Source organism: Lolium rigidum, chromosome 1 (assembly GCF_022539505.1).
Source record: "Lolium rigidum isolate FL_2022 chromosome 1, APGP_CSIRO_Lrig_0.1, whole genome shotgun sequence".
Taxonomy (NCBI): domain Eukaryota; kingdom Viridiplantae; phylum Streptophyta; class Magnoliopsida; order Poales; family Poaceae; genus Lolium; species Lolium rigidum.
The window spans coordinates 200,765,977-200,780,172 of record NC_061508.1 but is presented as its reverse complement, the minus strand read 5'-3'; positions in this window follow the sequence as shown (position 1 = coordinate 200,780,172).

The following is a 14,196-nucleotide window of genomic DNA, read 5'->3' as shown; positions in this document are numbered from 1 at the left end:
TTAACATCCAAATAAAAATTTTTCAATGGTGGCAAGTCAAGCATATCATAGACTTTTTTAGGCATAACAGAAATACTTGCACCAAGATCACATAAAGCATTACAATCAAAATCTTTGACTCTCATTTTAATGATGGGCTCCCAACCATCCTCTAGCTTTCTAGGAATAGAAGTTTCAAGTTTTAGTTTCTCTTCTCTAGCTTTTATGAGAGCATTTGTAATATGTTTTGTGAAAGCCAAATTTATAGCGCTAGCATTGGGACTCTTAGCAAGTTTTTGCAAGAACTTTATAACTTCAGAGATGTGGCAATCATCAAAATCTAAATCATTACAATCTAAAGCAATGGGATTATCATCCCCAAGGTTGGAAAAAATTTCAGCAGTTTTATCACAAGCAGTTTCAGCAGTTTTAGCAGTTTCAGGTAATTTTGCGCGCTTTGCACTAGGAGTAGAAGCATTGCCAACACCAATTATTTTATCATGGGTAGTAGGAGGTGCAGCAACATATGAATCATTAGCATTGCTAGTGGTGGTAATAGTCCAAACTTTAGCTACATTTTCTTTTTTAGCTAGTTTTTCATTTTCTTCTCTATCCCACCTAGCACGCAGTTCAGCCATTAATCTTATATTCTCATTAATTCTAACTTGGATGGCATTTGCTGTAGTAACAATCTTATTTTCAATATCCCTATTAGGCATAACTTTCGATTTCAAAAGATCAACATCAGAGGCAAGACTATCAACTCTAGAAACAAGAATATCAATTTTATTGAGCTTTTCCTCAATAGATTTGTTAAAGGCAGTTTGTGTACTAATAAATTCTTTAAGCATGGCTTCAAGTCCAGGGGGTGTATTCCTATTATTGTTGTAAGAATTCCCATAAGAATTAGCATACCCGTTACCATTATTATAAGGATATGGCCTATAGTTATTACTAGAATTGTTCCGATAAGCATTGTTGTTGAAATTATTATTTTTAATGAAGTTTACATCAACATGTTCTTCTTGGGCAACCAATGAAGCTAATGGAACATTATTAGGATCAACATTAGTCCTATCATTCGCAAGCATAGACATAATAGCATCAACCTTATCATTCAAGGAAGAGGATTCTTCAACAGAATTTACCTTCTTACCTTGTGGAGCTCTTTCCGTGTGCCATTCGGAGTAATTAACCATCATATTATCAAGGAGCTTTGTTGCTTCACCAAGAGTGATGGACATAAAGGTACCTCCAGCAGCTGAATCCAATAAATTCCGCGAAGAAAAATTTAGTCCTGCATAGAAGGTTTGGATGATCATCCAAGTAGTCGATCCATGGGTTGGGCAATTTTTAACCAGAGATTTCATTCTTTCCCAAGCTTGAGCAACATGTTCATTATCCAATTGTTTAAAATTCATTATGCTACTCCTCAAAGATATAATTTTAGCAGGGGGATAATATCTACCAATAAAAGCATCCTTGCATTTAGTCCAGGAATCAATACTATTCTTAGGCAGAGATAGCAACTAATCTTTAGCTCTTCCTCTTAATGAGAAAGGAAACAATTTTAATTTTATAATGTCACCATCTACATCTTTATACTTTTGCATTTCACATAGTTCAACAAAATTATTGAGATGGGCAGCAGCATCATCAGAACTAACACCGAGAAAATTGCTCTCTCATGACAAGATTAAGTAAAGCAGGTTTAATTTCAAAGAATTCTGCTTGTAGTAGCGAGGTGGAGCAATAGGTGTGCATAAGAAATCATTATTATTTGTGCTAGTGAAGTCACACAACTTAGTATTTTCAGGGTTGGCCATTTTAGCAATAGTAAATAAAGCAAACTAGATAAAGTAAATGCAAGTAAACTAATTTTTTTTGTGTTTTCGATATAGCAAACAAGACAGTAAATAAAGTAAAACTAGCAACTAATTTTTTTGTGTTTTGATATAAGTGCAGCAAACAAAGTAGAACAAAATAAAGCAAGACAAAAACAAAGTAAAGAGATTGAGAAGTGGAGACTCCCCTTGCAGCGTGTCTTGATCTCCCCGGCAACGGCGCCAGAAAATATGCTTGATGGCGTGTATTTCACACGTTCGTTGGGAAACCCCAAGAGGAAGGTATGATGCGCACAGCAGCAAGTTTTCCCTCGGAAAGAAACCAAGGTTTATCGAACCAGGAGGAGCCAAGAAGCACGTTGAAGGTTGATGGCGGCGGGATGTAGTGCGGCGCAACACCGGAGATTCCGGCGCCAACGTGGAACCTGCACAACACAACCAAAGTACTTTGCCCCAACGAAACGAGTGAGGTTGTCAATCTCACCGGCTTGCTGTAACAAAGGATTAACCGTATTGTGTGGAAGATGATTGTTTGCGAGAGAAAACAGTAAAACAAGTATTGCAGCAGATTTGTATTTCGAGTATTAAAGAATGGACCGGGGTCCACAGTTCACTAGAGGTGTCTCTCCCATAAGATAAAAGCATGTTGGGTGAACAAATTACAGTCGGGCAATTGACAAATAGAGAGGGCATAACAATGCACATACATGACATGATAAGTATAGTGAGATTTAATTGGGCATTACGACAAAGTACATAGACCGCCATCCAACCGCATCTATGCCTAAAAAGTCCACCTTCAGGTTATCATCCGAACCCCCTCCAGTATTAAGTTGCAAAGCAACAGACAATTGCATTAAGTATGGTGCGTAATGTAATCAACAACTACATCCTCGGACATAGCGCCAATGTTTTATCCCTAGTGGAAACAGCACAACACAACCTTAGGGGTTTCTGTCACTCCCCCAGGTGTCAATGCAGGCATGAACCCACTATCGAGCATAAATACTCCCTCTTGGAGTTAAAAGTAAAAACTTGGCCAGAGCCTCTACTAGAAACGGAGAGCATGCAAGATCATAAACAACACATGTGTAATAACTTGATAATTAACATGACATGGTATTCTCTATCCATCGGATCCCGACAAACACAACATATAGAATTACGGATAGATGATCTTGATCATGTTAGGCAGCTCACAAGATCCAACAATGAAGCACAATGAGGAGAAGACAACCATCTAGCTACTGCTATGGACCCATAGTCCAGGGGTGAACTACTCACTCATCACTCCGGAGGCGACCATGGCGGTGTAGAGTCCTCCGGGAGATGAATCCCCTCTCCGGCGGGGTGCCGGAGGAGATCTCCGGAATCCCCGAGATGGGATCGGCGGCGACGGCGTCTCAGTAAGGTTTCCCGTATCGTGGTTTTTCGCATCAGGGGTTTCGCGACGGAGGCTTTAAGTAGGCGGAAGGGCAGAGTCGGGGGCCAGACGAGGGGCCCACACTATAGGTCGGCACGGCCAGGGCTTGGGCCGCGCCGCCCTATAGCTTGGCCACCTCGTGGCCCCACTTCGTGTGTTCTTCGGTCTTCTGGAAGCTCCGTGGAAAAATAGGCCCCTGGGTCTTCGTTTCGTCCAATTCCGAGAATATTTCGTTACTAGGATTTCTGAAACCAAAAACAGCGAGAAAACGAGAAGCGGCACTTCGGCATCTTGTTAATAGGTTAGTTCCAGAAAATGCACGAATATGACATAAAGTGTGCATAAAACATGTAGGTATCATCAATAATATGGCATAGAACATAAGAAATTATCGATACGTTGGAGACGTATCAATCTCCTCCGATTCCCCGTCCCGGCGGAGTGCCAGAACGGAGTTTCTGGTCCCGAGACGGAGTTTCGCGATGGCGGCGGTGTTCTGGATGTCTTCTGGCGATTTCGTCTAACCCCGTGCGTTTTTAGGTCGAAACCTTTAAGTAGTCGGAAGGGAGGCACCTGGGGCTGCCCGAGGCGCCGCCACCATAGGCTAGCGCGGCCCAGGGGCCTGCCGCGCCGCCTAGTGGGGTGGCTGCCTCGTGGCCCCCCTCCTTCTGGTCTTCTGGCTCCGTTATTCTTATGTGAAAATAGGCCCATTGGAATTAATCCCGGTGATTTTCCTGAAAGTTGAGTTTCTGCACAAAAAGAGACACCAGGGCAATTCTGCTGAAAACTGCGTTAGTCCGTGTTAGTTGTATCCAAAACACACAAATTAGAGGCAAAACAATAGCAAACGTGTTCGGGAAAGTAGATACGTTTTGGACGTATCATAGGGGTAGGCATCTCCATCAACATCTCCACAAGCACCATCATCACCACCATCACCATCTTCGAGATCAACTCCATTCCCCCTCATGGTTTGTGATAGATCGAACCCTGGATATTGTTTTAAGTGATATTGCATGATTTTAATAGGCATCTTGTTTTTATTTGGTGCAGAGATTATTGTTTTGTAATCATCAAGCCTCTGATCCACACCATGTTCGGCACTTGAGTAGTTCCGCATGTTCCTGAGGGCATAGGATGATCTGGCTATGATTTTATACGGTATGCAATGAGTATTTGGTCAAAAAAATTATCTTTTATGTTGTTGATGGTTTTATCCAAACATCGTCTGCATATTACATCACCTATATGGGCTCATAGGGCTGAAATTTGATAGCGTGTACTCGACGTATGCGGACACGCTGTTGGGGAACCCCAAGAGGAAGGTGTGATGAGCACAGCATCCAGTTTTCCCTCAGTACGAAACCAAGGTTTCATGGACCAGTAGGAGAAATGCATGACTTCTTAAGGTGTTGCTGGTTGACTAGTGGCAGTGCGCAGTACCAGCATCAGCAATAACGTGGAACCTGCACACAACACAACCGAAGTACTTTATCCCAACTTATAGTGAGGTTGTCAATCTCACCGATTTTCTGAACAAAAAGGATTAGACGTATCGAATGGAAGGAGATGTTCGCAGAAAGTAAACAGAACAAGATTGCAGTTGAATTTATCAGTAAAGGAAATAGGACCAGGGTCCATAGTTCATTAGAGGTGTCTCTCCATAAAGAAATAGCATGTTGGGTGAAAAAAATTACAGCTGGGCAATTGACAGATTATCGACCGTACATGACAAGATGATTACTATGATAATTTGGTATTGGGCATTACAGTATAATACATAGACCGTCATCCAACTGCGTCTATGACTAATAATCCACCTTCAGGTTAGCGTCCGCACCCCTTCCAGTACAAAGTTGCAAGCAACAGACTATCGCATTAAGCAATGTGTGTAAAGTAAACAATAGAGTTATCCTCAGATAAAATTTTGTTGGGTTATCCCTAGTAGCAACAGCACATCTACAACCTTAGAAGTTATAAAGTCACTCTCCCAGATTACTAGAGGCATGAACCTACTATCGAGCATAAATACCCCCTCATGGAGTCACAAGTATCCACTTGGCCAGAGTTTCTACTAGCAACGGAGAGCATGCAAGATCGCAAATAACATATGATATGAATATATAATCAATCTCAACATAGTACACAATATTCATCGGATCCCAGCAAACCAAACATAGAGGATTACATAAAGATGATCTTGATCATGTAGGGAAGCTCACAAGATCGATACATGAAGCACAAAGTGGAGAAGACAACCATCTAGCTACTGCTATGGACCCATAGTCCAGGGATGAACTACTCACGCATCACTTCGGAGGCGGGCATGGCAATGTAGATGCCTCCAGCGATGATTTTCCCCTCCGGCAGGGTTCCGGGAAGAGCTTCAAAACCCCCCGAGATGGGTTCGGCGATGGCGGCCGCTACGGAACTTTTCGTGGATTTTGGCTTGGGTATCCAGGATTTTCCCGAGAAGATGTATAAATAGGCAAAGGATTCATGTCGGTGGGGCGCCTGTGGGCCCCACACCTACCCAAGGCGCGGGCCAGCTCCAGGCCGCGCCTAGGGGTGGTCTGGGTGCCCTGGTGCGCCTCTTCGTCCCCCCTCCAGAACTTGGTCTTTGTTTCGGTAAAATATTGACTTCGGCTTTTGTTTCGTCCAATTCCGAGAATATTTCCTGTACAACTTTTCTGAAATACAAAAACAGCAGAAAACAGGGAACTGGCACTGTGTCATCTTGTTAATAGGTTAGTGCCGGAAATCAAAAGTGCAACGAAGTGTAAACAAAACACATATGAATTGGTGCAAAACAAGCATGGAGCATCAAAAATTATAGATACGTTTGAGACGTATCACACTTTAATGCAATGATGAGGGTTGGAATTGACGGAATGACATAAACTGTTTTCCAATACTTTGAGTTTCATTATAGGGATTTATGTCGGGACCCATGAACTAATTGCTAAGATGGGACATTTATGTCTTAATGATTCCTATACTTGCTCATTAAAATGGCTCTAGGACCCACCATCAGGGGTGTATTTGCTCATATCTATAGACGCACCTAATTTAGGCTCCGCGCCTAAGGGAATGAAACTTGACAAGATATTCACCATGTTATGAAGAAATCTAAATGCTAGTGAATCCATGGCGCCCTCGGGAACACTTGTCACATATAAGCTCACACACACACACACACACTTGAGCTTGTCCTCTTGCAGCATACATGATTGGGATTTCTCTCATTGATAGCATTTACTTATTGCTATTTACTTTCAGTACTTTATTTCATTCGAATGTTGCACTCAAAATATCAAAACTATTGCATCCTTTTTATTGTTTACTTGTCAAATGTGTTAAACAATACCTTCAGCTCATCGTGGGTTCAACAACCTTTCTTATTGAAAAGTGCTACAATTGATCTCTTGCACTTGGGAGCCATCAGTCGTCCTCCACGCGCACCATGAAGGCTCGCGGCGTCAATCTTCCCATTTGGATTTGAACTTCCCGTGAAGGTACTTCTTGGAGAGTTTATTTCAAAGACAGAAGGTGATGCCCCCCGAAATTGTCGGTTTACTATCAACCCGAGGAATGAAGTAGTGACGAAACAAGGCCACATAATGCATCACCCCAAAGAACCCTTCGCATGAAGTGGGCAAAGGACGCCAACACCAAAAGATCATTGGGGTGGACATGAGATGAAAGCCATACGCCTTCCTCAACTCAATAAATAAGTCAGAAAAGTGTGGGACCATCACAATCTTGAGGAAGCAGATGTAGATGGGCATCTCCCCATCTTCAACACCTCGTCATGGGCAGCGGAGCATGGTGACTCCATTCTCATGACGTCGTTCGGCCACATGAAGCCTCAAAGCCTTAAGATTTCTTCTGGTCGATGGTGGGCGGCAGGTGAGCTCGCACAGGTCTCCTCTACCTAGAGACCCCAGATCGAGTTCTTAATCAAAGCCCGAGGTGTGAGGAAAGGATAATAGACAAGAGCGTGAAGAGTAAAGTGGGAGTTGTTGCTATCGTTATTTATAGGCTCATGCCTGCGAAACTCATCCACCCGCTCCCCACACGGAAATTACTATCGCGCATTTCGTTCCAGGACACGTCAGTGTATGGCCGCTCGCGCCTTTCACAAAGTTCGAGGCAGAAGAGACACCTTGCAGGCAGAAAGGTCAGGGCTCGAGCAGACCCACATGATGAAGATTTGATCAAATTCACCGATCTACCAAGGATAAGAACGTGGCCCCGGCCTTAGTAAGTTTGGTTGGGGCAAGCCCGGGGGCTACTGTCGTCTACGCGGGACTGGGCGTCCTCGTATGCAACATGTGGACCGCGACTTCGGGAATGAAGGGGCTCTAAGCGTGGCCATGACTAGGAATTTCCCCGAAGACTCGACAATGGTGTCCGAGTAAGAGCATACCTGGCCGACCAACGACGCCTAGTCGGGGTCAGGCCGATGGGACAAGTATTAGTCTTCACCTATGCACCCAGACGCTATAGTGCATCATGTCGGGCGACAAAGATACGCAGCATCACCTCGTCGCGTGGTACCTGCGCGTGTGGTAACCCCTTGCCATTATAAAAGGAGGGCCGTGTCGGAAGACGGGGAGGGACAAGGTAGAGAGAAAAAAAAAAGCAAACTTAGTAGGGGAGGAACCACCTGATCCTTCCCCGCGAACAATCTTTGTAACCATTTCATCACCACCATATACACTATAGTTGCAAGACGCAGGACCTTGCGCAATGCAGCCTAAACCTAGGTAAAAACATGTGTCTCTCTGTGTGATTGTGTTCTTCGCTTTCGTCGATTGATCTTGTCATGCTTTGTGCCCCTGGTCGAACTAAAAGGGGAGTGCTATTACAAGTGTCGAAATCTTGGACACGGTAACCTCTAATGTGCAAAAGGAAATTCGTAAAGAAATTGGTGGTGCTAAATTCTGCTTGCTTGTTGATGAGTCAAGGGATGAATCAAAGAGAGACAAATGTCAGTGGTTATTCGGTTTGTTGATAAAAAATGGTTTCACTCGAGAGCGTTTTCTTGACATTGTTCATGTTTTGGATACATCTTAGGCTACTTTAAAACAAGAACTATCTTCTGTTTTTGTTAAACATCAATTAGATGTTAGAAAAATTTGTGGACAAGGATATAACATGCGTGGGGAGTGGAATGGACTACAAGCCAAGTTCATGGAAGAGTGTCTTATGCCTACTTTGTTTGCTCATCCATTTCAGCTAGCTCTTGTTTTCTGCAGCTAAAGAAGTACCTGACGTTCACAACTTTTTTTGACCATCTTGCTCTTGTTGTCACTACGGTTGTTTCCTATAGTAAGAAAAATGATAAGTTGCATGCCAATCAAGTTTCTAAAACGGAGCATCTCATTAAGCTTGGTGAGATTCAAACTGAAAGTTGGGCCAATTGAGTAGGAACATTAAAGTGGCCTTGTGACACTAGGTGGAGTTCTCACTGTGTGAGTATGTTTGCAGTCTTTTTAAGCTATACCAACCAAAAAAATTGGTACTTAGAAGCATTGCTACTGCTAAAAGTTCACGTACTTCCTTTCATCACTAACAAACGCTAATGGTGATGTTAAGTTGATGATGTCTTTTACCTTCATATATATTCTACATGTCATGAAAGAACTTACATGAATCACACATATGTTGTGCAAAAACTTGCAATTAAAGTCTCGGGATATTGTGAATGCTATGGATGCGGTGACACTACAAATTTATTGATTCATAAGCTAAGAGATAATGGTTGGAGCAAGCTTAAAGCCGATGTGCTTTCATTATGTAGGAAACATGCATGGAGTTGAAACTCCGTACTTTGGTGAGTTATATGTGTATTTCATTAATACTCGTGCATAGGATGAGGGTGCGGTTGAGCACCATTATCGGTGTGATATTTTCATGGTTGGTTGTGGATCAACAAACAAGCAACAGAGCTTCTCATTATGTGCACTTCCTTGGACCCCAAAACTCAGTAAGTTTATTTGACATTGATAATGTGTGCTCTCTAGACTCTAAATTGTATCCCACTGATTTTTAAGAGCAAGAAAGTGAGATTCGGAGATGCCAAGTGCAGCATTATGGGCATGATATACTTACATACCCGAAGTTTCAAAAATTTGACAACTATATGAGAGCTATCTCAACAACTTGCAGAAACCGGAGAAAATGATGGTTACCACTTGATTGATAGGTATATACGTATTGTTTTTGCTACTATACGAGTTGATTTAATCTTTGCTAAAATTACTAACTAATTTTTCATGAACAAATTTATTTATTCGGCTTGTTGTTAGTTTACTGATCTCAACCGCAACCACTGAACGTGCATTTTCTGCAATGAAACTTGTGAAAAGAAGACTTCAAATAAAATGGAAGATGGATTTCTAAGAGATTGCTTTGTAACATACATTGAAAGGGAGATATTTTTGGAATATCGATGGATGCAATTATAGATGAGTTTGATGAATCACCGCATTAAGTGGACTTTTTAATTGAGAAGTGTTAGTTGCTCTTTCTCCTTTTGTGTAGATTCTTCTTTCCACTAATATAAGCAATTGTACATAATTTATTTGTCATTGACAATTATTCAGCGCATGGTGGCATAATCAATGAAAATATATTTTTCTATCACTTCTTACCACTTTTTTGGCCATCTGTGAGTTGTCTTCTTTGATCCCCCCCTCCCTGCCCCAACAAATTTCTTGCATCCGTTGTTGATGTATGTACAATGTAGATGAGATGTGTTGGGATTGGGATTGGCGAACAAACTGTGCACATGCGAGGGGTATAAGTAGAGGGAGGCAAGGAATGTGATCAAATTTATCGAGCTGGGATGATGAGCATTCAGAGCATCCCCATATGTGGTGTTGCATGCAATTTTTCATTTATTCTATAAAGGGTGTTTTAGTACTCTAGATTTTAAGCTCTATACATGGCCTCTGCATAACCAATATGCACACAGACGCACAACATCCAATGTATGGACGATGCGACGAGATCTTCTCAGTAAGTGACGGTGGATGTGACGAACATGTGATGAACACAGCGGAGATAACACGATGATGAAGTGGATGATAACTTGTATGATGCTACGAGTCCCTCGATTGGTCCCTGTCACCAATGCAACATCTCTCAACCCTGCAAGATATTCGCAACTTCACACACTTGTGCACGTAGCCGCCGACCACGAAGCGGTAAGTTGCAACCGTCTAATTCCAATGGAACAGCAGATCACACAAGACTTTCAGTAGCAAAACACCAAATCGATGCGGATTGGCGTAGAGATTCAATAGAGTTGCAAAGCAATCAACTATGTACTAGGGTTTATCTTAAACGTGGTCTAACCCTAATTTGCGGGCGTCCTGGGCACTTATATAGGGGTTCGGGACGACCAGAAGTCGAGAAAATACATTAAAACCCGACCCAGATCGAGATCGGGTCGAGACTGACTCGGACACGGCCGGTCAGGGGGTCGGTCGATCGGGCCAGGTACCGGGCAGGCCGGTTGGAACCGGGTCTGGCACCGGGTGGTGGCCGGGCTAGGGGTCCAGAGCCCCTAGATGTGGCCCGGTGTGCACTAGTCCAGGGTCCAGTCGGCGCCGGGTGGATCTGGCGTAGCTCCCGATCGAACCAGACGGGTGACCGGGCCGGCCGGTGTGGTGGCCGGTCAGACCAGGGATGGCACCGGCCTAGACATCTTCTTCTTCCCTCGCGCATGCCTCCCTCTCCTCCCTCGCGCGTCCATTGGATATCTTCTTGTCCAGCTTCACGTCCAGCTGCTCCTCTTCTCCTCGTGCGATGCTTGCTCCATCTTCATACCTGATCATACATAAGTAACAAGATTTAGGTAGTATAAAGTTCTCATCAATCAAAGTATCATTTAGGAACAAGTTCACATGTTGTTTGAGTAGCTTCGCACGAGCTCTTGTCATAGGTCCAATCCTAACTTCATTGGACTTGAGCTTCACAGCAACATTGTCGTCATCTTGTAATGACGGAGATAGTAATTCAGTTGGGATGTCCTCATCATCCCCCCCCCCCCCCCCTTCAAAAGGCGTCGACCTCGACGCTCCAAGGTCTTCTCTGTCATATGGTGTCAAATCAGCAACATTGAAAGAATTACTGACACCAAACTCATCAGTTGGAAGATCAATAGAATATTGATACGTCCCAAACGTATCTATAATTTCTTATGTTCAATGCTACTTTTATGATGATACTCACATGTTTTATACACATTATATGTCATTATTATGCATTTTCCGGCACTAACCTATTGACGAGATGCCGAAGAGCCAGTTGTTGTTTTCTGCTGTTTTTGGTTTCAGAAATCTTACAAAGGAAATATTCTCGGAATTGGACGAAATCAACGCCCAGGGTCTTATTTTTCCATGAAGCTTCCAGAAGACCGAGGGAGATACGAAGTGGGGCCACGAGGTGGCGACACAATAGGGCGGCGCGGCCCAGGCCCTGGCCGCGCGGCCCTGTTGTGTGGGTCCCTCGTGACGCCCCCGACTCTACCCTTCCGCCTACTTAAAGCCTTCGTCGCGAAAACCCCAGTACCGAGAGCCACGATACGGAAAACCTTACAGAGACGCCGCCGCCGCCAATCCCATCTCGGGGGATTCAGGAGATCGCCTCCGGCACCCTGCCGGAGAGGGGAATCATCTCCCGGAGGTCTCTTCATCACCATGATCGCCTCCGGATCGATGTGTGAGTAGTTCACCCCTGGACTATGGGTCCATAGCAGTAGCTAGATGGTTGTGTTCTCCTCACTGTGCTATCATGTTAGATCTTGTGAGCTGCCTATCATGATCAAGATCATCTATTTGTAATCCTACATGTTGTGTTTGTTGGGATCCGATGAATATTGAATACTATGTCAAGTTGATTATCAATCTATCATATATGTTGTTTATGTTCTTGCATGCTCTCCGTTGCTAGTAGAGGCTCTGGCCAAGTTGATACTTGTAACTCCAAGAGGGAGTATTTATGCTCGATAGTGGGTTCATGCCTCCATTGAATATGGGGGAGTGACAGCAACCTCTAAGGTTGTGGATGTGTTGTTGCCACTAGGGATAAAACATCGATGCTTTGTCTAAGGATATTTATGTTGATTACATTACGCACCATACTTAATGCAATTATCTGTTGTTTGCAACTTAATACTGGAAGGGGTTCGGATGATAACCTGAAGGTGGACTTTTTAGGCATAGATGCATGTTGGATAGCGGTCTATGTACTTTGTCGTAATGCCCCGATTAAATCTCATAGTACTCATCATGATATATGTATGTGCATTGTTATGCCTTCTTTATTTGTCAATTTCCCAAGCTGTAATTTGTTCACCCAACATGCCATTTATCTTATGGGAGAGACACCACTAGTGAGCTGTGGACCCCGGTCCATTCTTTACATCCGAAATACAATCTACTGCAAACTCTGTTCTCTCACTGTTCTTCGCAAACAAACATCATCATCCACACTATACATCTAATCCTTTGTTTACGGCAAGCCGGTGAGATTGACAACCTCACTGTTACGTTGGGGCAAAGTACTTTGATTGTGTTGTGCGGGATCCACGTTGGCGCCGGAATCCCCGGTGTTGCGCCGCACTACACTCCGCCACCAACAACCTTCACGTGTTCCTTGACTCCTACTGGTTCGATAACCTTGGTTTCTTACTGAGGGAAAACTTGCTGATGTGCGCATCACACCTTCCTCTTGGGGTTCCCAACGGACGTGTCTTGCACGCTATCAAGCTCTTTTTCTGGCGCCGTTGCCGGGGAGATCAAGACACGCTGCAAGGGGAGTCTCCCACATCCAATCTCTTTACTTTGTTTTTGTCTTGCTTTACTTTACTTTATTTACTGCTTTGTTTGTTCTTTATATCAAAAATACAAAAAAATTAGTTGCTAGATTTACTTTATTTACTGTCTTGTTTGCGTTCTCCATATTAAAAACACAAAAAAATTAGTTAGTTGCATTTACTTTATTTAGTTTGCTTTATTTACTACTGCTAAAATGGGTATTGTTGAGAATACTAAGTTGTGTGACTTCACTAGCACAAATAATAATGATTTCCTATGCACACCTATTGCTCCACCTGCTACTACGAGCAGAATTTTTTGAAATTAAACCCGCTTTACTAAATCTTGTTATGAGAGAGCAATTTTACTGGTGTTAGTTACGATGATGTTGCTGCCCATCTTAATAATTTTGTTGAACTATGTGAAATGCAAAAGTATAAGGATGTAGATGGTGACATTATAAAAGTAAAATTGTTTCCTTTCTCCTTGAGAGGAAGATCTAAAGATTGGTTGCTATCTCTGCCTAGAAATAGTATTGATTCATGGACTAAATGTAAAGATGCTTTTATTGGTAGATATTATCCTCCCGCTAAAATTATATCTTTGAGAAGTAGCATAATGAATTTTAAGCAATTAGATAATGAACATGTTGCTCAAGCATGGGAGAGAATGAAATCTTTGGTGAAGAATTGCCCTACCCATGGACTAACTACTTGGATGATCATCCAAACCTTCTATGCAGGATTGAATTTTTCTTCGCGGAACCTATTGGATTCAGGTGCTGGAGGTACCTTTATGTCCATTACTTTGGGGGCGGCAACAAAGCTTCTTGATTATATGATGATAAATTACTCTGAATGGCACACGGAAAGGGCTCCGCAAGGTAAGAAGGTAAATTCTGTTGAAGAAACCTCCTCCTTGAGTGATAAGATTGATGCTATTATGTCTATGCTTGTGAATGGTAGATCTAATGTTGATCCTAATAATGTTCCTTTAGCTTCATTGGTTGCCCAAGAAGAACATGTTGATGTGAACTTCATTAAAAGTAATAATTTCAACAACAATGCTTATAGGAATAATTCTGGCAACAACTATAGGCCATATCCTTCTGCTAATGGTA